The 26,895-nt window shown below is 37.3% G+C and overlaps 1 long non-coding RNA gene and 1 pseudogene across 4 annotated transcripts in view; both read left to right on the top strand.

Moving 5' to 3' along the window:
- LOC110260733 (uncharacterized) overlaps positions 1 to 26,895 on the top strand; it is a 96,329-nt gene that overhangs the window by 26,513 nt on the left and 42,921 nt on the right. The window lies entirely within an intron of this gene.
- LOC146403394 (large ribosomal subunit protein eL43 pseudogene) lies at positions 5,830 to 6,101 on the top strand (annotated as a pseudogene).

Raw genomic sequence — 26,895 nt, 5'->3', positions numbered from 1 at the left:
TAATTTCTCATTAGGCAAATAAATAGGTAATCATTTATTAAAATCTTGCTCTTGAAATAGTCATTCTGTGAGGGTCTGACAGCACTTAGGGTAGCATTAAAGTCACCATGTTTTTCTGCATCTGGGGAGTAAAACAGCGCTTGATTATTTCACCTAACAGGCTGTTTCTTAGATAGATGGACCCTGATGTGGCAGCTTGTAACTATACATTAGTGGGGGTTGTGTTAGAGCCAATTGCTGCCTGACCTCTCCTCCCAGTAGAGGCAGTGTAGTGCCATCTGTACATCTTTTAGTCACATTAAATCATGTCATTTAAAGGGCCTCTGCATGCAAACAACTTTACCTTATGCTTAGTAGAGAAATCAGTTGAATTGCTGAACTGTAAGTCTGTTCATTTGTACTCATCAATTTTCATATTGTTTGAATCCTTTCTTTTCTGGACAAGTAATAACACTGTCAGAGACTGTTGAAAATTTCCTACTGTCATAATTAGAAGCTTACTGTAGATTAAGGAATTGTCATGAAGGTAATTTAGACTCTATGCTTTTATATAAAATAGGTCCCAGATTTGGAGCCTAGACTGTCTTTCCAATCTGGATCTAGACATTTGCAGGCATATAGTATGGCCAAGGACATGTCATAACAAAGCATACTCACATGAAGGGCTGAGGAATGTCATGGACACAAGTCACTCTAAGTGAAGGAGGATCGAAATGACTAAGCCTATTGACAGAACTCCTTCTGGACATATGGCCTTGCATGTGGCTTAGGCGTGCACAATAATAATACACCATCACACTAGGCTCAGGAAATCCCCACCTCACCCCTGAAATAGGCATGTGGTTAGGCTAAGGACACCTAAGCCCTCCCCAAGACTCTCTTTGGAGAGAATTGGGTAAGATTGTCCAAGATGAATTTCCTAATCATGTACACTGTGATTATGGGTGTGCCAGTGGCCAATTTATGCTTATACAGAGTGAATCTTGAATCTGCCTAGTATTTGGAGAAATGGAACTCTCATTAAAGGATTTAAATTCCTCTCTTTGGGTCACTCAGACCAAACGCAGCAATAGGGCTCCTGGATTTCTGGACTTAAAATTACATGAGCCTTTTTTGTTTGTATTTCCTTGTTCAAGGTAGTGGTCCCTGGAGCAGCAGAATTAATGCCACCTAAGAACTTGTTAGAAATTCTCATATTTGAATCAAAACTTCAGGGAATGGGCACAAAAGCTTTAAAAGACTCTCCAGGTAACTTTGATACACTAAAGATTAGGAAACTGGTTTAAAATACTTCTATAACTTCATTCTTAATTAAAAATTTTTTTCTTTTTTCTTTTTATGGCTGCACTTGTGACATATAGAAGTTCCTAGGCTGGGGTTGAATCTGAGCTACAGCTGCCAGCCTACACCACAGCCACAGCAACGCAGGATCCGAGCAGCATCTGTGACCTATGCCACAGCTTGAGGCAATGTTGTATCCTTAACTCACTGAGCCAGGCAGGGATTGAACCTGCATTCTCACAGAGACAATGTCAGGTACTTAAGCCATTGAGCCACAACCAGAACTCCAAACTTCATTTTTAAAATTGAAGCATAGTGATTTAAAATATTGTGTTGGTTTAAATGATTTTGAATTGAGTTTCTTGACCAGCTTCAATTGAAGCCCTGAGATAGCAGTGACAAGACATTTTATAGCAGTTTTGATAACAGATTAGAAGAATTTCTGTTTAAAAAGTATTCTCTCTTGGCCATGACAAAGACCTAGTTTTTGAATAAGGATGTTCTCAGGAAATTTCTAGAATCTCTTGTCTCAGGTTAGCTTTGTACCAGCTTAGCCTCAAGTAGTCACAGGCCATTTGAAGACAAACATTGAAGAATCTGTTCCAACTGGGACTTCATTAGAATTTTGAAACTGTAGGGGATACAGACAGGGGTCTTCTCTGCAACTTCATGTCAGCTTGAACACATTCTATTTAAACTAAAAGAATTGCTCAATTTTAGCTTCAATATCTAGGTTTAGAAGAGAACCTTTATAGATTGTCTCAAGGGGGGATTTAGTGCCTCAATCTAAATATCTCTGTCTTTGATCCAAATCATTCCAATTTATTTTAACATAAGAGGGTGCCTGTTTTTTTTTTCAAAACTGGCTTAATGCTAGATACTGTGTCATCAGTATAAAAATATAGTCAGAAATCTCTTGCGAGTTAATGGTATAATAGCAGTATGCTCTCTGATTAACAATAAAGAATATGAAAATGTGTATGCTTCTAAGAAATATTGTATCACCAAAAAAAAGCTTGTCCTTTACATGCTTGTGAATGCAGAATATGTCATGTGGAAAGCACTGGATTTTCTTTAGTGTTATTTTTTAATATTAAATGTCTCTGCAATGCATGTTGATGATCTGGCACATTCAGTTCTCATGATACCTTCTTGAGAGAGGATCTATGATTTGAAGCATAATATCTGTAGATATCATGTGATATCTGATAAATCATTACCTTAATTACAAAAATAATATCTCATTGTGCACCTTTAACAAATGTTTGATCTCAAAGTTAATGCCTGTTTGTTGTTGTTGATCTGTTTCCCTGATTTAAAGGGGGGGGGGCATATAAAAAGAACTGTGCTGTGAGCTGTGGTGTAGGTTGCAGACCCAGCTCAGATCTGGTGTTGCTGTGGCTGTAGCTCCAATTAGACTCCCTAGCCTGGGAACCTCCACATGCCATGGGTGTGTCCCTAAAAAGACAAAAGACAAAAAAAAAGTGATATTTTATAATAGAACCTCTAATTACAATTAAACATTGATTTTTTTTCCAATTTTGTCAATTTCCTTGCAAAGAATTTTGTAAATTAGCCTATTTCTGCTTTTTAGTTCAAGTCTTAAAATTAATAATAATTGCTGTTAGTCATGCTTAAACTTGTTAAAATTGCCCTTGGTCCATATTAATTGGCTTCTAATTCACTAAAACAGAATTCAGTTGTTTCATAGGCAATTCTTACATCAGCTCTTTTTATATGTCCCCCCCCCCCACTTTTAAATCAGGGAAACAGATCAACAACAACAAACAGGCATTAACTTTGAGATCAAACATTTGTTAAAATCCTGATTGTAACCAGTACTTATGAGATGTATGGTGTTGGGAAAACTTTTCTGAGGCTTTGTTTCATTAATGTAAAAAGAAGATGACTGCTCTTTTTCGGGTGGATTGCCTATCCCCACTTCACTGAGGTTTTATCTTGTTCCTTCATCTGGAACATGTCCTTCTGCTGCCTCATTTTGTCTAAGTTGCTATTGATATTTTACGAATGTAGTAAGTTACTTACATTTCTCAACCTTGGAGAAGTGGCCTCTGTAGATATCACGTGTCCCTGTAACACACTCTCCTCTCATCACCCAAGCTATATACTCCAGGGATTTTTCCCAAGAGGGTTACATTGGTCCTTCCATTGTGATTGGCCAACTATATGGGTGGTCTGGTAGGCCTGGTTGTCCTCTGGTCCACTTGCTTGCCAGGCTACTTCACAGCTGTCAGAGTGGCTATTATCAAAAAGAACATATATAACAAATGTTGACGAGGATGTGGAGAAAAGGGAATCCTAGTATGCTGTTGGTGGGACTGTAAACTGGTGCAGCCACTGTGGAAAACAGTGTGGACAGTTCTCGAAAAACTAGGTATATAACTGCCATATGATCCAGCAATTCTACTCCTGGGTATATATCTGAAAACAAAACAAAACACTAACTCAAAAAGACACATACACCCCAATGTTCATACAGCTTTATTTACAATTGCCAGTGTTTGAAAACAACTAAATATCCATCAATAGATGGAGAAGAAGATGTGGTGTGTACATACACAATAGAATCCTACTCAGCCACAAAAAAGAATGAAATTTTGCCATTTGCAACAACATGGATGGACTTAGAGGGAATTACGCTGAGGGAAATAAGTCAGACAGAGAAAGATAAATACTGTATGATGTCGCTTATGTGTGGAATCTTTAAAAATAAAAATAGAACAAACTAATGAATAAAACAAAAAAGAAGTAGACTCACAAATACAGAGAACAGCCTAGTGGTTACCAGAGGGGAGAAGGAAGGATGGATGGACAATATAGGGATAGGGGACAAAAAGGCTTATTCTGGGATTTTATGAAATCATGTGTGTAAAACTTTTGAAAAGTGTAAAGCACTATAGACTTTAAAGACTCTTTTACTAAAACAAAACAAAACAAAATAAAAAACATAACTGGGAGATCCTGTTGTGGCCCAGTGGAAACTAATATGACTAGCAACCGTGAGGTTGCAAGTTTGATTCCTGGCTTCATCAGTGGGTTAAGGATCTGGCATGCCCATGAGCTGTGGTGTAGGTTGCAGACACAGCTTGGATCCTGCGTTGCTGTGGCTGTGGTGTAGGCCAGCAGCTGTATCTCTGATTGGACTCCTAGCCTGGGAACCTCCATATGCCATGGAGTGCAGCCCTAAAATGCAAAAAAAAAAAAAAAAAAAAAAAAAACCTGTCATGAAAGAAAATAATAACCAACGCCAATATCCCCGACTGCTGGGACTCAGTGAGACAAGGCACTCAAAGCAGGTAGTACACTCCCAATCCAATGTCTATGCTGATCTCTGTGATTTTGTGTATCCTCCTCCCACTGCCTTTATATGTGATAAACACTTTCCCAACAGAGGTGGACCATTCTTTACTCAAGGATATTCACCTCTTCAATTTTCAGGGTCTGTTTTTGCAGAAACTTCCCCTGATTCTACTCATCTGAGCTACATGGCCTCCATTTATGCTTCCCCACACTGTATTCATTCTGCTGTCAAAGGTTTTCCCTAGAAGACTGTGTCTTCTGTCTCACTTTTCCATTACATTTTGTGTTCCTTGAATGCAGAATTGATGTTATTTGCTTTAAACTTTCAGCATTGACTGCCGTGTGATGCTGTGTGTTCGTCCTAATCAGTAAGAGCTGTTGATGAGTTATATTCCTCTTGATACACTTTTTCTGACTTTATACCTACCAAACTTTTTCTGAATTTATACCTACCAAAATACAACACTAGAAAGCTAGATTAAGCCCAATGTTGCACATAGGCTGGTATAAAACAAGACTTATGAGCTGTATGTGCATGTGAATTGGTGGGGCCATTCTGAAGAGTGACCTGGCAGGTCCAGCCAATCAAGGATATAGCTACCAACCACTCAGCGATTCCACTTCTCAGTGTGTACTCTAGAGAAATTCTCAGACAAGGCTGTAAGGGGATTTGTACAATGATGCTAATGCTAATGGTACTTATGGCAGCAGAGTCAGAGGCAACCTGGGTGACCATCTTAAGGGGAGTAGGCAGACCCAATGTGGCGGGCTTGTATCACATGCTGTATTAGCAACATTTAGAGATAATTAACCAGATAGATGAACACAGCCACATGTGTGGATATTTAAAATGCAGTGCTGAGCTAAAAAGTAATAATAATTTATAACAGCATTTAAGTAAATTAGAAATTCTTACATGCAAAATATCAAGGCAATTCCAAGAACATATAAAAACAAAAAATGTGTGTTAAATACATTTGAAGGTTGCTTTGTTAGAAGCAAAATGAGAGTAAGGAGCAAAATGAGAGTAAAGAATCCTAATAAAGGGGAAGAATAAAATGAAAGGAATAAAACGTATAGGAGGTTAAAATAATAAAAACAAAAATTTGTATGCAAATACAAATAAAAACAAAAATACAAACAAAAGGACTTAATGGTCCTTTAAGAAAAACAACGACATTGATAAAACCTCAGAGCTTTCTGATCTTGGACCTAATTTGCAGCTACATGGCTGAATATACCAAGAAGGTTGAAACAGTCTATAAATACAGGACCTGTTATGGTGTCTCCCTCAGAAAAGTGAAGAAAATTGAAATGAGCCAGTACACCAAGTCTTGTCCCTTCTGTTGCAAAACCAAGAAGAAGATGCTACCTGTGGGGATCTGGCACCATGGTCCCTGCATGAAAATAGTAGCCTAAGGTGCCAACCCTACAATACCACTTCTGTGGTCACAGAAAAGTCCATCATCAGGAAACTGAAGAAATGGAAAAGTCAGTAGAACCTCCACCATGTGAAACACTGTTAGCCTATATAAATGGATTAATTAATGTAAAAAAAAGCCACAAAAACATTAGAGTTCTAAAGTTTGGTTAACTATTAACTGATACTGCTGAAAGAGAAAGAAGTTATAGATTACAGAAAAAAAGTAACCTAGGAGCTGTTATCTAAAAATAACCTTTGTCTTCTCAGAAGAACAAAAAAATGCAGTTATGCCAAGAGGGAAAAGGTGAGATCCAAGGAATCTGCATTCCTTGTAAGATTTTTGAGTGATTCTTGAGTGGCACTTTTGAAAGTTGTTCTAAAAGTCTAGTCTTGAAATCTGCAAGGAATCTGCATTCCTTGTAAGATTTTTGAGTGATTTTTGAGTGGCACTTTTGAAAGTTGTTCTAAAAGTCTAGTCTTGAAATCAGAACCCACCATTCAGACATTTCCTTTCTGCCCTCAAGTAGGAAACAGAAGCTGATAGTCACCCAGAGAAACAGAAAACTCATAGTGCACATAATAGTTGTTTTTGAACCAGTGAAGTGAGGCAGTGTTAAACAAGCATCAAAAAACCAAAAACTAAAACCAGACTTAGGAAAGCAACAGTAGCAAGTGGAAAAGAAGCAAAAAGGAAGTAATAATACTTTTGAAGGCATGGTCGGAAATCCAGAGAGATAGTTGGAATTAAGACCACAGCATCTTCACATTGCATTTGTGATAAAGTGAAAAGGAAAAACAAATTTTGGAAATGATGTTTGATATGAAAGTTTGGTAACATACATTCAGAAAGCAGTTGGAAAATGTCTGATTAGATGAAGAAATAAAACATGAAAATAAGGAATTCCCATTGTGGCTCAGCAGATTACTAACCTGACTAGTATCCATGGGAATGTGGGTTAGAACCCTGGCCTCACTCTGTGGGCTAAGAACCCCGTAGTGCTGTGGCTGTGGTGTAGGCTGGCAGCTGCAGTTCTGATTCAACCTCTAGGCTGGGAACTTCCATACTCCACACTTGTGATCCTAAAAAGCAAAACAAACAAACAAACATACATGAAATAAGATTTAAAGTTGAAATGTTTAGTACAAGTAATGGAAAAGCCAGTTTTATATAGTAACTGATAAGCCAGGGTAGTTTATACACAAAGAGAAAAAGAAACAAGTCCAAACTTCCACAATATTCAAACACAACTGTCCATCTCTGTTTCAAAGAATGTGTTATTCTATTTATGAAGGGACGAATAGCACTCAGAGTTTGGAACCAATGTTTGACTTAAAAGGGGGACTCAGGTTAAAAAGAATGTGGATTATATTAAGATCTAAAGGGTCATCAGAAAAACATTCGGCATTGCAAAATACATCTAAGTATTTTAAAATAGCCTCTTAAAATTTGTATTTAACAAGAGCCTCTTAGGATAGATATTTTGCAAAAAGTAATTCAGTTCCTCCTTGATGTGATTTTTCAGGAGCCTTCAGTTTTTGATATAATCTCTCCCATTTAAATATTTTCCTCAAATTGGGTACAATAACGACATTTTCATGTGTTTGTATTATGTTAATACAAAACCTGTGTAACTCAGTGTCTAAACACTAGAAATTATTTTACTTTGAGTAGTTAGTCTCAATGTAGTCAAACAAGATGAAGGGTATTTGTTTTTGTATCTTTTCCCCATAAAAGAATATTTTATCTTGTAGGAGGAACTTCTCTTCCTCTGAGATAACTGTAAGGGTATTGGAGCCAAAACATTTTACCTGGACTGTGTGAAGGGCTTCCATTGCATTTCTGGGTGTACTGTCCCCATTTGCTTCTGTCTCTCTCTCTCTCTTTTTTTTTTTTCTTCTTTCTTTTTTGGTCAAAGTATGCCTCCTATTAGCACTTCAATCTGATTTAGGGGAAAGAAAGTTTCTCTGGCTTTCTTACCCTCCTGATTGCCATTTCAGAGGGTGTATTATCAGTATCTGTACAGAGCAGAGACAGGAAGCCCAGGTAGAGTGTCTCAGTCCCAATCCTGAAACTGATGAGGGCTCCCCGCCACCACATTATTTGATTCACATTCTTATAAAGTTAAAGGACAAGCCTGCTTCTGTTTTATATTGTTTTCATTTTCTCCACCTCCGTTTCTTGGTTCCGGATGTTCTGAAGATTATGCGTGGAGATCTGACACCCATCTTTCCTGGGCTATGGAATCCTAGCAGATTAAACTATGAATACAACAGAGCTACATTCTTTTCAAGGCTACCAGAGAAACACCTCCCCTCCACCCCCTTAGTTTCATTGTACAAGTTTTTGAAATAAACTTGTCAAATTTAAAGGGGGTTTGTTTTGCTGTTGTTTTTGTTTTTGTTTTACTGATAAATGTTAAAGGTATAAATAGCTGTAAAAAGTGTTTGGTCATCAGTTCTGATCTCTATAAAGGATATCCTGGAGTTCCTGTCATGGCTCAGCGGTAACAAAGTTAACTAGTATCCATGAGGACTCAGGTTCAATCTCTGGCCTTGCTCAGTGAGTTAAGGATCCAGCATTGCCATGAGTTGTGGTGTAGGCCAGCAGCTATAGCCCCGATTGGACCCCTAGCCTGGGAACTTCATATGCTGTGGGTATGGCCCTAAAAAGACCAAAAAAAAAAAAAAAAAAAAAAGATATCCTGAAAGTCTCAAGGAAGCTAGAATTCTAAGGGATAATTTCCAGAAGTGAATTTGGACTTTATTCTTGAATAATTCATAATTTTAAAAAAATACAGTGGCAGGATAAGCTTTTTTTCCAAATCTAGCTCACTGTCCTTCTATCTTAAAACTATAGGTACAGCTTAATCTTGTAGCAGTGCTTTTGCTTAGAAACAAAAACTCAAAATTGGGCTCTTAAAATAATGTGCTGACAATTAAGCAAAATGTTACCACTATAGTTGGAAAATATAAAACCTTTGGTTGAGATGACTCAGAGGCAACAATAAACTAGAAAAGGAGAGGTCCTCATTGTAATAGCAGCTATTCTCAGCCTTGCTATATATACAAAGATTAATTTTTCCTTCCCTTTTTCCTTCTCTGCCTCATCTTCTTCCTCTTTCTCCTCTTGCTATTATTGAATGATCATCCTCTGAGCTCTCTGAAGACAGACAATATCTTTATTTTACTCTCCACCGTGTCTCCCTAGAAAGTTAAACTTCTAAGAGTTTGCTTGTTGACCGAAGATCTTAGTAAATGCACAATGAATATGTGGATTGAGTGGATGAATGAATAAGATGTTACACCTCCACTGATCACAACTAATGGTTTCCCATCTAAAATAAATTCTCCTTAGATTGTAACTGAACATTTGTGTCATAATCAGTTTTGGCTTTTGTGCACAGAAACTTCTCTGATTTTGAAAGCCACCAACCAAAACCCTTCTTGTACTTTTGATAAAACAAGAGACATGTCTAAGTAATAATGAATGCAAAAACTATTGCAGTTACCCCTAATTTTTGCTTGAATGAGGTTTTATTTTTCAATTTATGTGGCTGCTTTGTAGACACAGCCAAAACCAGAATGCTGCTTCCCACCAGCCTCCAGAAAAGGAGGTGCTGCTACTGCCTTATTTGGAAATGTTTCTGTCACAAGACCTCCTTCCTCAAAACATAAATTCCCTGAAAATAGAACCTTTGCTCTGGTGCAATGCCAGGGAAAAGACCTTACAACCAAAAAAATCATGTATCTCTAACTTTCAAATTGACTCACTCATCCAGATTCATTTAACTTTTTCTCGTGATACTTATTTACCACTTTTAAAGATATGTTTATAACTTCCTCTGGCCTTCCTCCCTGAGCCTGGTGAATCATCCCTCAATTTTAAATGATTGAGGAAAATTAGGGATAATGATTTTGTATTTATGTTGTAATTTTTTTAACTTTATGGTGCCAGTCTTCTTGCTGATTTCATCAATTTTAGTGACACATTTGAACCAGTTTCAATTCTTTTAATCTGAATGTATTTTTTTTTTAACTTTTGTCACCCTTACATTTTCTCCAATTTTGTGAGGTCTCATTTCAAAATGGAAAAAGTATCTGCTTTGTGTGCCAGACATCCCTGCACTTTGATGATAGTGCTTATTCCTCTAGATTTCTAGAGTTGAGATCTCTACTGCGAAGATATGGGGAAAAATTAACTCAGAAGAGTTGTTGCCAGAACAGAGACCTACCTGCTTTGAAGGCTTTTGCCCAGCACAATGTTTACACTGAGTAGGTACTCAATAAATATATGTGACTGATGGTAAAAATAATCATTAACTATTCATATTGCTATTATAGGAACAAAGTTTATATGTAGAAAACTCAGTACATTTATTTATCATTCTGCTTTTTTTAAAAAATAAAAGCAAAGCTAAAGTAGATCACAGATATGCAGAAATCCATTATACATTTTCTTTTAACCTGAACCTCACTGTGACATGTAAATTGACTTGTTTATGTTAATAGCAGCCATTTAGGAGTAAATTCCCAGAGTACTGCCTGATAATTAGATCAGGCATAATTCACACAGAATGCTACTTTGAAAATAGGTTCCTTCAAAAAGGTATCAGCTAGAATAGAACACATACCCCCAAACTGTCTCTAAAAGGATTCTCATTACATAAAGCCACACACACACAGTGTGGCCAAGATAATGTCAGCACTTAATGCAGAAAAAGAATGCAACATGTTCCTTTTTGGGTCATTTACTGCCATATGCTGCTTGAGTAACGAAAACCTATGTGGTATTGAGAAAGACATGGATGTGCTCTGAAAATCCTAGTCAATAATGAAACTTTATATTTGCTGTTTTGGAAATGACTGCTAAGTGTTCAATTATGAAACATCTCCAGATTATTAGAAAATTTCATTTGATCTGTCCCCTATAAGGACTAGAGAAGGACTTTTAGTTTTCTTTTTTCATTACCCAGTTACTGTGTAATGAAAATTCTTCCAAATTTGGAAATGCCTAATAACTATGCAGTTCTGATAGTACTAAATTAATTAATATTTAAACATTTTATCTCCATAAGAGAATGCTATTAAAGAATTACGAGTTGCCAAAATACTCATATTTATCATTACTTTATATGATATCAAACAGAACTGTGAATTAAATATTAATTTAAATTATTCTAAAATGTATCAGAAATTCTATTAATTATCTAAATTATTCTAGGTTGTGGAAGAATCTGGAGTACAAATAACAAACTTTATCAATATTTAAACAGAAGTGAATTAAATAACTTATTTAATATTACTGAGAAGCAATGTCTACAGCTCAAATCTGAACAAATAAAAACCATGTTTTGCTGTTTATTTTATGTGATTGCAGGAGACAAACTGAATCCAAGATGCAAAAATAATTAGAAACACACAGGCAAATGATAGCAAATATTTTACAAATACAGCTTTTTAACTTTTCTTTTAGGTTATGGAGAAATTTGTGCCAGGATAAAAAAATATGATCCACTTTTAAAATATAGCCTTATTCCATATAGCTAGTAAGTTTTTCAGATATTTAGGTTGACTTGAGACCGAACTATGAATGAATGGCTTTTAATTCAGTTTGAAAATTTGAAATTCTCTGTCCAGATCCCTAGTCAATAAGCATAGTTATGTGGGCTTACACTTTCACTTAAATTAACCTCAAAGTTTTTTTTTAGGGTTGAGTTTTAACCCACACTTTTTTTTTTTTTTTTTTTGTCTTTTTGCCGTTTCTTTGGGCCGCTCCCGCAGCATATGGAGGTTCCCAGGCTAGGGGTCAAATTGGAGCTGTAGCCACTGGCCTACGCCAGAGCCACAGCAACGCGGGATCCGAGCCACGTCTGCAACCTACACCACAGCTCACGACAACGCTGGATCGTTAACCCACTGAGCAAGGGCAGGGACCGAATCCGCAACCTCATGGTTCCCAGTCGGATTCGTTAACCACTGCGCCACGACGGGAACTCCATTAACCCACACATTTTTATAGCTGCCGTTCATTTAGATAATACCTTCCTATTTTGTGTAGTGTTTATATAAATTAAAATATAATGAAAAATAGGTATCTGAATATATCTTCCAAAACCTCATACATCCCAAATCAGTCGTTAATAAATTGCCAAGGGAAAAATAAACCAATTCACAGTGGTGTTTAGCTAATACTGAATTTTAAGTAAATATCAAAAAGCAATGAAGTCAGGAGTTCCTGCTGTGGCATGGCAGGTTAAAGATCTGGTGCTGTCTCTTTGGAGGCTCTGGTTCAATCCTGGGCCCAATGCAGTAGGTTAAGGATCTGGCATTGTCACAGCAGATTCAATCCTTGGTCCGGGAACTTCTATATGCCTCAGGGACAGGAAAAAAAAAAAAAAGTCTATCAAGTCAAAGACAGTGTTTTACTAAATGGATACAAAACAAAACGGGGCCTTCAAAACAGAAGCAACGCACACTTTTTTTTTTTTTTTTTCCTGTTTTTGCCAACCCACAGCATATGGAATTCCCAGGCCAGAGGTCACATCAGATCCACAGCTGAAATCTCCAGGTGCAGCAACACTGGATCCTTAGCCCACTGTGACTGGCTGGGGATCGACCTACATCCCAGGAGAGATATTGCCAATCTCATTGCACCACAGCAGGAAATCTAGCTCCCTCTTTTCTTGCTTATCCCTCTACCACATATATTCTATGAGGTATTGTCTGAATTGGAAAGAATTTAGGACAGAAACCATGTGACTAAGGGAACAGGAATTCTGTCCTTTAAATTCCAGGTATCAGTCATGTCTTGCCTATCATAATCCTAGTCATAGATCATAGAACCCTTCTTACATCATGGCTAGAGGAAGATGGACTTTCTCCATCAAGCCACTGGTGAGAACTCAAGGATCTTGAGGTAGAGCAGTGTGGTATTAAGGACAAGACATAGGCACAAGTCAACTAGAATTTTGGTGAATGGAGGTTCCAGGATGAGGCTGATGGTGACGGTGCTAAGGAAAATAAAGAAGAAAATGGAGAAGTTAAATAGAGTTTTAAGGGGACAAGTTTATCTTCTTTTTTCTCTTTTCTTCTTTCCTTATCACCGTAAAATAGTTGGGGTTGGATGGGAGTGTAAATGTGATTGGTTTCAATAGAGGGTAAAAGGGAAATGGCATTGGCCAAATGTCAGCCTACTTTTCTCCTCATTCTTAGTTTTGCTTCATTTATAGATGCTCTGCCCTCATCCCCTAACCCACCTCTGCATTTCCAATCTTTGTTTTCTTCCCCAAGCTTAGGGCAGAAGGGGCCAGAGGTGATAATCCATTAAAAATCTAGTCAAAGTACAAAGAAGACAATCATACTGCCATCTTTCTTTTCCTCCAACTCTCCTGGCTTTTAAGATGAGAGATAAAGGACATAAAAATTTTCCTTTTACCACTGTATCTCCTTTCTACCATTGGCTTCATAAGCGTCCAACCTAAATGCTGCTGATATACTGTGCTGGGATTTGGGACATAGAATATACAACCTTCTGGAAGAGAAATTTCTGGTCCTACTCAGAGCTGTACTATCAAGTAATAGCCTCATTTTTTGTGTAACCCAAATAAATACCACAGCTCCAAGGAGCCCCGTTTAAATATTATATCATACTAAAAGGAACAGGGTCTAACAAACAATGTGAATATAAAGGAATCCAGATATTCACTTTCAGTTTTCAAAAATAATTAAAGGAAATCTTGTTTAAAATTCATTTCCGTGCTTTACATTCATTTCCACGATTCTTCTTGTTCTACCATTTTTTCACTTCTGCTTTGGTACTTCTTTCTCTTGAGCTGCAGACTTTCAATTTCTTATCATAAATTGCCTATGGTGAGGGCCTTTTTCCTTTTCCACTTTCCTCTTTCCCTCAGATTTTTTTATGGTCTCTCTCCAGTAAATCTCTACCCTTTCTTCTTATTTTTCTTATCCTTTCTGATGTAAGTCCCTCAATCTCTTATTTGGTTCTCCTCCCACCAATTCCCCCAATATGACTGATAAGGTGAAGCTGGGAATGTGGAGCTTGGGGAATAGAGAAGTAAGGAATTTAAAGATGCTCTAAGTACTTACACATTAATATTTTTGCCCTTATTATAACATCTATAATTGCCTTCTTCCTCTGGTGTCTCCTTTTCAATTTCAAGCATATTCAATCTCTTATCTTCCTGAATAATATCCCAAAACTTCCCTAAAATCCAACCTTTCTTCCTAATCCTGACACTCAAACAACCCATAAAAATAGCTTACTCATGCTGCCCCCACTTTCTAACCTTCCTTTAAAAAAAAAAAATCACACTGAAGCCTGGCTTCCACACCTGCTCTAGGTTACCAGTCACCAAATTTTCAGACCTTAATCCATGTGACTTCCCTAAAGGTCTGGCATTCCTTTTTGAAACTTTCCTGTTTCTGTCTCCATGAACTATTTTGTGTTCATTTTTCTAATGACTTTTCCTTGGCCCTTATCTTATATATACACATTCCAGAGGGTAATTTCAACCATTTTCTGGATGGGTCCCAAATCTTTAACCCCAGCCAACCTTTGCTAGAGAGTTACCAAAGTTCCCTTAGAGTCTAATGAAAAAGCACACTGTTTCAAGGAAGAGAAAGTAAATAGACAACTAGGCAAGTATACCAAGTTTTTAACATTTATTTTCTCGGGTTTTATAAGCTCCCTAAGACACCCATATACCATCTGCCTATCTCCAGAGTTATACGCTGCCTATTAATATCTCTAGCTAAATCTTCTTTAGGTTCCTTAAGTTTGTTGCTTCAGGTCTTTAGCCTTTCCTTTGGTTTCCTTTCTCCATCAAAGCTCTATCAAGTTCCTCCCAATTTTATTTCTGAGGCTATCACTATCCAATGGATCACTCAAGCCTAATTCACAATGTCCTTCTTTCCCACACAAGATATACCAATACAGCACCAAGTCCTGACAACTCCATGGAATCATTTCCTTTTTGTTTACTGTACTTGTCATTTCATTGGTTCAGGTCTTGTTCATATGTTTTTCTGGAATATTAACGTATCCTCCAACATTTCATTCTAGATTTCCCTCACTATAAATCATCTACACATTGTCAAGAGAGTTGTACTTCTAAAACCCAGATCTAATTCTGTGCTTGAATAAATATAGTTGATGGCACCTATTGCCCTGAACAGGAGTCACAAAATCAAAGGCCTATAGGAGTTAGAAAAGGAATATAAATTAGGGAAGCAATCTGGGTCAGGAACTGGCCCAGGGACATGGCGACCATGGAGACAGCTGCCACTCAGTTCTTGCCACTTGTTGACGTGGAAATTCAGGTCCCATGTCACCAAATATTTCCATTTTTCAAGAGAAAGCAAAAATTGGGATTTTTAAAACTAAAATCTCTCAAATTTAAATAACTGGCTCTACTTATTTAAAAAGTGATTTATTTAGGAAACTATCAAGAACTATGAGGGGTCTGATGCTTTATCCTTCTACATTAAAGCCTGCTACAGTTTCACAGCTGCTGGTAGAACACAAGAGAGATAAAGACATTATTACTTAGGGTCATAGTAATAGCCAGTGTCAGCATGTCTCCTGATTCTTGAAGCCCAATTCAAAAGACGACATGAAGAGGGTCATGAGAAACCTGCACACAGGAGTGGGCTGTGTTACAGGAGAGAAACTCTGGGCTTTGGAATCTGAACATTTTATAATGGGCAGTATGCTTGTCTGCCCTCTACTCTAAAAAGAGACACTATGTCTAGCTTCCAACTCCATTCACTATATAAACATCCTTGTAAAGTTAGTGTAGAACAACAAAGGCAGTCTGTGCCTCTGCTTTGCGTAATGTGCAGAGACATGAGAGACCCATGGAGGATTATCTCTCAACAACAGCGATAACAAAAATGCGTTTTTGCAGCAGATCTGATCGATGGGATATATGTCTGTGACCTATGATATAGAGCCAAGGTCATCACATGATAGCCTGCAGGCTGGCAATTTACTTTTTTTTTTTTTAAGTTTTATTTTATTCTTTTAAACTGAAATGTAGTTGATTTAAAATCATGTTAGTTTCAGGCATACACCACAGTGATTCAGTTTATACATATAATTGCCTATTATTTTTTCAGACTTTTTTCCCCATGTAGGTTATTGCAAAATATCAAGTATAGTTCCCTGTGCCATACAGTATGTCTTTGTTGGTGATCTATGGTTATTTATTTTTGTAAGTAAGATTTAATTGGAACACAGCCATGTCTATTCATTTACATGTTGCTTATGACTGTTTTTGTGCTACCAAGGCCAAGTTGAAGAGTTGCAACAGAGACCAAGCTTGAAATATTTACTCTATGACCCTATAAGAAGGAAAGGCCTTGTTGACCACTGGTATAGAGGATAAAATGTTAGCAAATACTTTAGTCAAATGCTTGAATAAACAGTTCATTCATTTACTAAACAAATGTGTTTTGAAGAGTTACTATTATCAGATATGGTACAAGATGTTGATGCTCCTGAAACCAAAAATGCGGCCCTTATTTTGCAGGGGCTTCAGGCCCATTGCAAGACACAGTCATCAGAACAGTGAAAATGATCACAGAATGGGCTTCCCTATGGCAGGTGTAACCATGTGCATTTGGGGGAGTCCTTAGAAGAGCACCTCTTCAAGCTGGGAGCAAGTTCTCAAAGATGAGGAGTCTCCCCTAAATGCAGAAAAAAAAAGGGCGGTCCAGACACAGGAAGCAGAATGAACAAAAGCTTAGAGATTAGAGGAAGAAGATACCATTGGGCCAATGTGTTTGGGAGAGAGAGAATGTCAGGTTCAAGGCAAGGCAGTGGGGGTGGGGGAGGAAAGGACTGGGTAGGTGAGTGGAGCAAGTCTGTGGAAGGCTTTGAACACCCGTGGAGTTTATCCTGAAACAATGAAAACCTTCAAAGTAAAATTATATGACATTGTTTGCAAGTTAATGAAATTGCAGGTAGAGGGGCAATTAGGATACTGTGGCACTGGCTCAGATTATTTAATCAGCACCAGAATTAAGCAGCAGGGGAAGGAATGAGCAGTAGGAAAGAAGAGGGAACAGGATTAGACATTTATATTTCTCCATGTACCCTGTGCTCCAGCCACATCCAATTGTTTACCTTTCCTTGAGTTTAACTTGCTTTTTCGTGTGTGTGTGTGTGTCTGTGTGTGTGTATTGGAGAGAAAGGGAGCTCCGTACTACCTGGAGTTCCCACCAGACTATAAGCAATCTACAGGCAGACATCATACCTTGATCATCATTACATTCCTAAAATACCACAAAGTTCTCAGTACTTACCAGGTACACAGCCAGTGAATAAATGAATGAATGAATGCAAATTTACCTTCTTTCCTCTTCCTTCATGAAAACTCAGCTCAAAAAAGAACTTCCCCTTATGAAGCTAAATTCCCCTTTCTCTCCTGCTGCTTTCAGCAGAGTACTGATCTATGAGAGTGAGCTGTGTTATTACATTGAATCCATGGGAATCATTGGTCCCTGCCAGTGCCAGGAGAATTTTAGAACTCACAAGGGCAGTTTAATTCTTATTCCTATCCCTAGTGCACTGTACCTAACACATACCACTTGGTCATTGCCTAATTAACATTAGTGAAATGAACATGTATTTAGTCTTTAAAAGATAGATTGCCGATGAATCAATCATCTTTCTAAACAATTCAGACTGACTATTCATCATTCTATTTGGTAATCCAATCCTTGATTTGGTTTTCAACTTTGATATATCTTTTGCCTGACAACAATTTAACTATTGGGCTGTACAGAGCTGATCACAGGCCTCACTATTTCTATGCCTGATCAAATGAGTATTTTTTTAATCTAGTGAACATTTCAGACAAATTGGATGGCGTCATGAAGGCTAAGAACCATAACAACAAAGAATAAAAGCAGTTGCTTGTTTGTGTTATAATTGTATAGGCACTATTTTAGCTACCATCTGCAAAATTAGAAAGATATTAAGTTTTTCCCGAGTGTAAAGTATGAAGAGTAGGTGGTTAGGGGGTATTTTGGACTTATAGTATCTTTTGCCAGCAGTGGTTTGAAGATTCTTGATGCTGCTGCTCTGTGCTTTCATCCCCTCTGAGAGCACTCCATTTGCCTCATTAACCATAGGACTTGAGTTAATATGAATTATTGAAGCTATTTTTTGTTGTCTGCTTTTTTAAAACCATTTGGCTAAACATCATTGTTCCTTTCACAGGAAATGTTGGTTAACCCTTGAGGATGATTGTTTAAAGTAACGTAGTATTGCCAGTTTTTTTCATGACTGTAAGACAGAGTTAATAATGAAATACAACTTAATTAATTATTACCACCCTTTTCCCACTTCCATGGGGAAAAAAGAAGTGCTGTGAACATACAAGCAATGGAATTCCTCTGTGGTTACATATTTCTTTTACCTTTCTATATATATTTTCCCTTTTCTTCTCTATTTTATATATCCTTCCTCCTATCACCACTCTTATCATCATGTTACCATCCACCTTGGATTTCATGCTTCTGAACAGTTAAAAAAAAAAAAGAAGAAAAAGAAAAATAGGGCATAGTCTTAGCCATTGAGCCACAAAAAGGGTTTGGTAAACTTTATAGTTTGTTTCCTTGTGTAGATTTAGTCATAACTAAGGGTCTAAAGTATTGTCTGAATTAGATGGATAAACTATCTGGACCCAAACTGACAACCATTGTCAAGATCTGTGAGTCCAGAGTGGGTAAACCAGATAGATGATGGATCTTACATACTGTTTTTTAAATATCTATATATCTATAGATATATAGATATCTCCATTCTGAGTGTGTTCCCATTACATTATTTGTTTACAGTAACGTATTATATTCTCCAGTCAATTGTGTTGACCATGTCTCCCATGCCTGAAATAAACTTTAAGGGAAAAAAGATGAAAGTCTCTGCTGTAGGTAGTATACCCTCTCTCTAGAGTTCTCAAGTTGGAAACACTCAGGTAGGAATGATTTAGAGCTTTGTGTTCAAACCTGCTCACAAAGGAGAGAGTATAAAGAATGAATTGACTCTTTAATAACTATTATTTGTCTAAACTTCTGAACAAGTTAATTCACTTCTCTTGAGCTTCAGTTACTTCAATTACATGAAGAGAAATTTTATAAAGATTAAATAGGATACTCTATGTAAAGATTTTAGAACAGTGTGGTCGCACAGTACATCCTCAATAAATTTTAGTTATTTTCTCACATGAACCTTAGGGCATTTGGATACTCCTGGCTTCTTGCTGACTTCCAGAGCAGTCAACAGTGTCTGTCAACTGGTAGCAGACTTCTCTCAGTCTTCCAGAATTTTCTGTTTTAGTCTGCAAGTATGACATGGGATCTGATCATATTTAAACACTGAAGGGAGAAGGAGAGAAGGAAAAGGAGAAAAAAGGAGGGGAAAGGAGGGATGGAGGAAGGAAGGAAAGAAGGAAGGAGATACTTTTTTCTCACAATCTTTGACAGTCTATTGTCAAGACAGTTTCACCAAATAGTAAGCAGCAAACTGTTTTTAAATTTGTACAAAAATAGTTACAGATGAAACAGAATGCTATGTTTTAACACATTGCAATATTGTGTCATGTTTATCTTTACTCATTTGATTCAACAGTTGGTATTGCCACCCATCACCTTATCAGTATGCAAAGCTTGCTTTTCCATTTCCAATATGTATTTTTAAAACATATATTAAATATTTCCCTGTGAATAGCATAGCATTTCTCTTATAATATTTTAACGATAATTGTCCCTAACCTTGAAACTCTAGTTTTTCTGCAACACTGTAAAATCATTTTATATCTTATTATGCAAAAACAATGAAAATTATACCAAAGCAAAGGATAAAACTAAGAATTAGGTTTTTCTTCCTGGTTCCCAAAATGAAGTCTTTAGTCAAGAAAGTTAAAACAAATATTTAGTCATGATGTAATGTAGAAAAGAGAAGCAAAAATAATTATTAGGATTTTTAAAAACTCTCATGATTAGTTAATATGCTAATTATGAGGTTTTTAAATTTTTTATTTATTATTATTATTATTATTATTTTGTAGAGGAAAATGCTGCAATGAGAAAAACCACAGTATGAACTATGAGACAAAAGTAGACTATTTGGTCTTAACTTTGGATAAATAAAACATTAAAATCCCATCTACAAAAGAGACACCTAGTTGTATTTTACAAATGCCATGTTTGTATAGCAGCTCATAAATATGTCTACATTTAACATTGGTATGACTTTAAAATTACTTCCAATTTAAAAAAAAAATTTCACAATGATAGCAGCCAAGTTGGAAGTGTTAGGCACTGTTAAAATAGGCACTGAGAAGACACGTTTCTATTCCTCCTGATGGTCATTGATATAATTAACTGCCAGCAGCAAAGTTAGATATATATTCTGTGGCCTTGAATTTGAGTCCAGCTAACTGGCCCCTATGGGGCTAATGCCCATGACTTTGCCTTTTTATACTCTACTTAATAGTACAGAAACATAGATTTTGTTTGTCTCCTAAAGGATTAGAGCATTCTCTATCTTAGTCGTCTTTTAGATACCTGTGCTGGGTTTGTTTTTTTGTTTTTGTTTTTGTTTTTTCCCTTTCAGTTTTCAAGGAGCTAACTTTGGCAATAATTGGTAAGTGCTGATTTTGTAAACTTAAAAAAAAAAATCTTATAGGCAATTTTTTCCCTCTCTAGTAGCAAAGTATCAAGATACTACAGAGGAAAAAATGGAAATGTCCTAACATTCCTAGAGGACGTTGTTCTTTATGCTCCCTTTAGGCTAAGAAAAGAGGTGCTATTTCTTCTTTCTTGTACTTAAAAAAGAGAGCTAATGCAAAGAATAGATCAGGAGAAGGTTCCAGTTTTTCAGTCTTGTTAATGTGCCTTTCCCACCACTACAGGACCCTCACTTCTCCCCTCCAGAGAGAAAGGAGAGGAGAAGGAGGACCTTTTCTCTCACTAGCAATAATTTCCTGGGTACAGAGAAACCGATAGTGAAAACAGGGTCACACATTTGGTGATATATGTTAATATCCACTCTGGACTAGCTGGGATCACCCATTTCCTTCCCCTTGTTATCTACACTCTGTGAACTGCAGCCTCCAGGGCAAAACGTATTTAACCTGCAGTGCCACATTGCCCAGGAGCCATTCGATATTTATGTCATTCTGAATTTTTATTTAGAAACAATTAAAGCTACTTGGATTTCAAGAATTGTCTTGGTTTCAGGTCAAAGTTTATTTTTTAAAAAAGACAAAGTAATCTACAGCTTTATCAGTATATGGCTGAAATAATGACTGTAACTTAAGGTGGCTAGTTCTCCTTTTTTTCTCTGACTTCTTTTTATGCCCTGTCTTTGTGAAGTCTGTGTGGACATGCACACCAAGAACACACATGGTGAAGGATGTAGATGTGGGGGATAGGAAGGGTTTGTGATAAATCTGTATCTGTAGCAATAAGAAATTCCAATAAGCATAGTTTTCACAGGATAATCTCATTTCTGGAGAACAAAAGATCTATTTATTAAAAAATAATCATTGATTGGATTTTTAAAATTTTAGATTATGACAAATTGCTGAGTTGGACAATACAGCAGTGTTGTCATTTAGTACTAATGGTATTTTTCCCATTGAATTTTTTTCTCATTTAATATTATTGGAGTCTAGTTGATTCACAATGTTATATTAGTTTCAGGTGTACAGCAAAGTGAGTCATACATATAAATATATCCATTCTTTTTTCCTCTTATATGTTATTACCGACAATTGAGTACAGTAGGTTCTCATTAATCCTCTATTACAAACAGCAGTGTGCATATGTTATTCCCACCCTCCCAATGAGTAACTTTGTTTTAAATTTTTTTTAATTTAATTTTCTTGGAGTATAGTTTATTTAAAATGTTGTATTAGTTTCAGGTGTATAGCAAAGTGAGTCAATCATACATGTAAATACCCATTGAATTTTTTGATTCACTGTGATATCTTTGAGCAGTAAAACACTGAAAAAGCACCTTTAAATTGCAAAATGTTGATTTATTTCAAATTATTTTCCAATCTTTTCCAATGATTCTTTTTCAGCTCTGAAAATAAATATTTGTTTATACATTTTTATTGACGCCTGAAAATATGTAATCTTTGTATGACGTCACCAGGCAAAACACAGTCCATTCAAGTCTGATCCATTGATATGGACCGAGGTAGACAGAAGCCATGTCCAGCATCACTGGACTTCCTCAAAAAGCCAATCTATTACATAAATAACCATTTCCAGTGAGGGTGATGTGCATATAGCAATGAGATGTACTCACTCTCTTAAATTTTAGTTAGGCTCTTTTCAGAAAGAATAGAAATTCATCTGAGTTATTGATTATTGCCACATTGAAATGATATACTTGGAAATAAGGGAACATTAATTTCATGAGAATCCAGGGATAGCCATTCAGTTATATGGCTTGACAGCCAGGACTCAGGGGTAAATAGATTTTAGTAACTGGATTTATCCTCAACAATCTCCAGCATCCTCAGAGCAAGTGTTTGTGACTCATCTACTCTCCCTCCCAGTGAGCAATGATTAAGATTCTGCTTGTTTGCGTCCTTCTGTACCATTATTAAATAGGTCATTTTTTCATGGGTATGTATATAAATACATGTACTTATGTCCTTTGCCTGCTGGTAATTTCTGCTTCCTCATGTTACTCAGAATTACTCATCATACTCATCTCCCTCATAACTTCAGCTTTTCATGAACTCTAGGAACTCTCTCCTTAATTATTTTTAGTTTTAGCGCCCACTGCACACTCCAGTTCTCTCTGTGGTTCCCATTACAAATTTCTAAAAAGAAGAATTTTAATTGCCCATTTTAAAAAATTCCCGTCGAGCCCACCTGGGGTACATGGCCAGCACTGACTCCATCAGTTCTGCCTTACAGGGTCTTCATTTGTCCAGCTCTTCATCTTGGGCTGTAGGCCAGAACATTTTACAGAGAAGAGTCTGAAATGTCTAGCACATCTTGTCTCAAACTACTCTCTCTTTAACCCACCATGTTCCGTGAATTAGTCTTTCCATTAAGCCAAGGTGTCATCTAAGAGAAATAACATATCAAGTTGTTGTCAGCTGTAAAACCCCAACTTAAGTAAATCGATGATCCAGGCACAAGGCAAGGCCCTGAAAAAATACGTAACATTGGTAAAGTTTTGTGGAAAGATATTCAGTGAGGTATCAGGAGACCTGAGTGTTTGTTCTGTCTCTGTCCTGAACTGAATCTCCAATTGGGCATATTGTTTAATTTTTCAGGGCCTCAGTTACTGCATCTGCAAATCTGGAGGAAGGGCTCCACCATTCACAGAAGTTCCCAATGGGGTCAGAATAAATCTGGAACATGATGAAGGCACTAGGGTTCCAGTGGAAAGAGATCGCAGTGAGAAAGAAGGCACATTAAGCCTGGCTTCCTTGAGCTGATATGTGCCTGTAGGTCTAGAATAGGTTGGGAGCCAAGCCCATTGACTGTAACCAACATAATAAAATAGTTGAGGCAGGGCTGAGAGAGTCAAATTTGAGAGAACTAGATTCTCAATGGGAAAAGAGTCAAGCTGTCAACCCCTTCCAAAGATGCCATAACTTCCGTCAGTGAGCATGCCTACTCTTTGGGGGTCAGGAATGTCTACAGGCTAATTAATTGTTTGATTTACCTCCACATTCCCTTTGTTCCATTTGCTGACAGTTTTTGGTGGCTATGGTGGGATGAACCCCCAAGAATCTAGATGTGAATGAAGTTGGAGTTACATGAAAAATCAACATATAACCTGAGAATTGAAATGGAAAGTCACGTGAAGGATGCAGAATGGCTCCCAAGCCAGTAAACTCCATGATCATCTAATTGAATATATGAGATCCAAAGAAAGAATATTTCTCTTGGAAGACAGGTCACTAATCATGGGAACATGGCTGTGAGAGAGTGTCAGAGGCAAACTTGGCTCTTGTGCTCATCTCATCCAGAGGAGAGTTTTAATCAGTGGGCTTGTACTATTCCAGATTCATTAGCAAAGTGAAGAAAAATGCCAATGTTTGTAGCAAATGGACTTTAAGGTTTTTAGACTCTGATAATTTCTTATAGCTCAGGATATGGAAATTCTGGTTTTGTACATAGATCCTTAAGTCCTTGATCAGGGTGTGTTTAACACTAAGAGATGTATTTTCATCTGATATGGGAAAAAAATCAAGTTTTGTCCTACAAGCCTAAGGACCAGACATTGGGTAGTGAGACATTTACCAGTGATGGATGCCTCACTGAGGTCTTCAAAAAAGAAGAATATAAGTAAACACAGATAGTTTTCCTATGGTGAGCATCCAGCATTTATGTGCCTTCAGGTCATTCCCATGCTTAAAACTTTTCAGCACTTCCACATTTTCACTTGAGAGTAAAATCCCAACTTCTTATGTAGCCTATGAGTTTCTACCTCATCCGCCTGCAAGCTCATCTTCTCTGACTCTTCCCTTCACTTACATCACTGAAGCCACACAACTTTTCTTTCTGTTCTGATAACATGTCAAGGTTGCCTCTGCCTGGGAGCCTTTACACTTACTATTCTCTTTGCCTGAGAATTTTTTCCCTTAACATTCGTGAGACTGGCTTCTGCTTATTATTTAAGAGTTACCTCAAATATAATGAGAAGGTTTCTGTGACACCTCTATCTGGTATAGCCTGCCCCCCACACTTTCTCTCATTTGCTTTTGAAACATTTTATTTATGAAGGGTAATACTATGTAAAATGTTTGCATTTATCTCTTTTTCTTTTTAAAATATCCATTTCCCTTAATATATATTCCATGAGAGCAGGTTCTTTTCTGTCATGCTTATTTCTGTATCTTATATATGTATAGCACTAAATTTAATGAATATAACATTTTTATAAGTATACTCTGGCCATTATCTAATTAGCATTAAGTATCCCACATCAAAGAGAGCTCTCTGGTTTATTTCAGTCAGATGGTGACATTCCCATGGGATTGGCAAATGGTCCTGATTCTTAGGACAAAATAAAAGTGGTCTAGGTTATATTTCTCTCCAGAGTATTGATCCAAAGCCAGTAGACATTGAGCACAAAGAAGGTGTATTTCCTACCTGGAGGCCTGAGGCTGTTGCAAACCTTTGATTCATTAGGAAATACATGAATCCAAATAGCTCTGCTGATAATGCCAGAAGCAAGGCTAAATTGGGAAGTCTTTCATATGTTTCTAGTTGGATGGATAACTTGTACATGATTTATACAAAGAGACTTGGAGTAAACTAATTCTAACATCAATTTGTATTTCAGGGGTTGAGGAGGCAGTGTGCCGTAGTGAAAAGAGTTCAGGGGAGTTCCCATGATGGCTTAGCAGAAACGAATCTGACTAGCATCCATGAGGACACAGGGTTCTATCCCTGGCCTCTCTCAGTGGGTTAAGGATCTGGCATTGCCGTGAGCTGTGGTATGGGTCACAGACACAGCTCGGATCCTGTATTGCTGTGGCTGTGGTATAGGCTAGCAACGACAGCTCCAATTTAATCCCTAGCTTGGGAACCTCCATATGCCATGGGTGCAGCTCTGAAAAGACAAAAAAGAAAAAAAAAAGTTCAGACTCTGAAACAATAGAGCTAGGTTTGAATTTAGCTCTCTATTCTACTAAGTGTACCCTTGGACAGATCCTTTTATTCTTCCTGAGTTCTGGTTTCCTCATCTGTAAAGTGGGGCTAGTAATGTTTACTTCCCAGAGATGCCTTTAGACACAAATAATACATAAAGTGCCTGGCATGTGGCAGACACTGGTTGATTTGTAGCCACCACTATTATAAAGACTTTTCAGCCTTACCTGGTGGTATGCTTTTTTTTTTCTTCTGGTATTATTTTTTAATATTTGTTTTATTTACCTGGCTTCGAGGTAGTGGTTGCTTCAAGGAACATCGCGTTAGTGTGGGTCATGAGAAGATGGGTATCTTGCGAGAAGGTGAAAAAAACCACATTACAGTGGAGGATTATATAAACTGGTGGTGGAATCTGAGGTGGCAGAGGGACTGTGATAGCTGGCATCTATGTGTATAGAGGTAAAGAACTCTAGTATTTACATAGCCCAGGTGCTCTCCAAGCAGCTGTTCATTCTCCTTTTGCCACTATCTTATTGTGTATCTTTTCCTTACTGCATGCTTTCTGTTGACAAATGGACTCTGTTTCCTTGCAGTTTCAGGTTACCATGACTGTACATCTCCACACGCTGCCTTCCTCATGATGACCTATCCTCTGCTTCTTACCTCTTTCGTCATATGTTCAGCTTCCACATCCTGCCAGCTGCCTGGTTCTAGGTTTGTTTCATTCTTAAATTTCAGAAAGGGACTTAGATTGATCTTACCCAAGCTTTATCATGAAGCTATGCCATCATTCTCTGAATAGTCCGATATTAGTTTGATCCACCTAAAAGTAACCCTTGCGTATGTCAAAATAAACAGATATCGGTCCTTTCATGTGGCACAACTTATTATGCGATGTCTGCTGTGGGGCCATCGCTAGAGCCAAGCATGAGGTAGTGTCATACAGAATACAAACAAACAAGAACAATCATTTTTTAAGAGTCTGATTTCATGCCATGTAGAACTGGTTGTGGCTGGAGCAGGCATTAGAATTAGCTTATTAGCAAAATATTCATTCATTTTTTTTATTGCCTGAAATTTTATACCCAGAAGGGATTTATGGATACTTATTTAGTCCAACTCTTTCCCTTTAGAGATGAGGAATCCAAACCTCAAATTGATGAGTCCCATGTGACACATGGCAAGTTAAAAGCTGAACAACTAAATCAGCA

This window comes from Sus scrofa, chromosome 5 (genome assembly GCF_054392235.1).
Source record: "Sus scrofa isolate SSC_HxYL_T2T_F1_AM1 chromosome 5, Sscrofa_HxYL_maternal_Yorkshire_Landrace_v2.0, whole genome shotgun sequence".
NCBI classification, from domain to species: Eukaryota; Metazoa; Chordata; class Mammalia; order Artiodactyla; family Suidae; genus Sus; species Sus scrofa.
The sequence above is the reverse complement of the archived record's forward strand: the minus strand, read 5'-3'. Positions and strand labels throughout refer to the sequence as shown.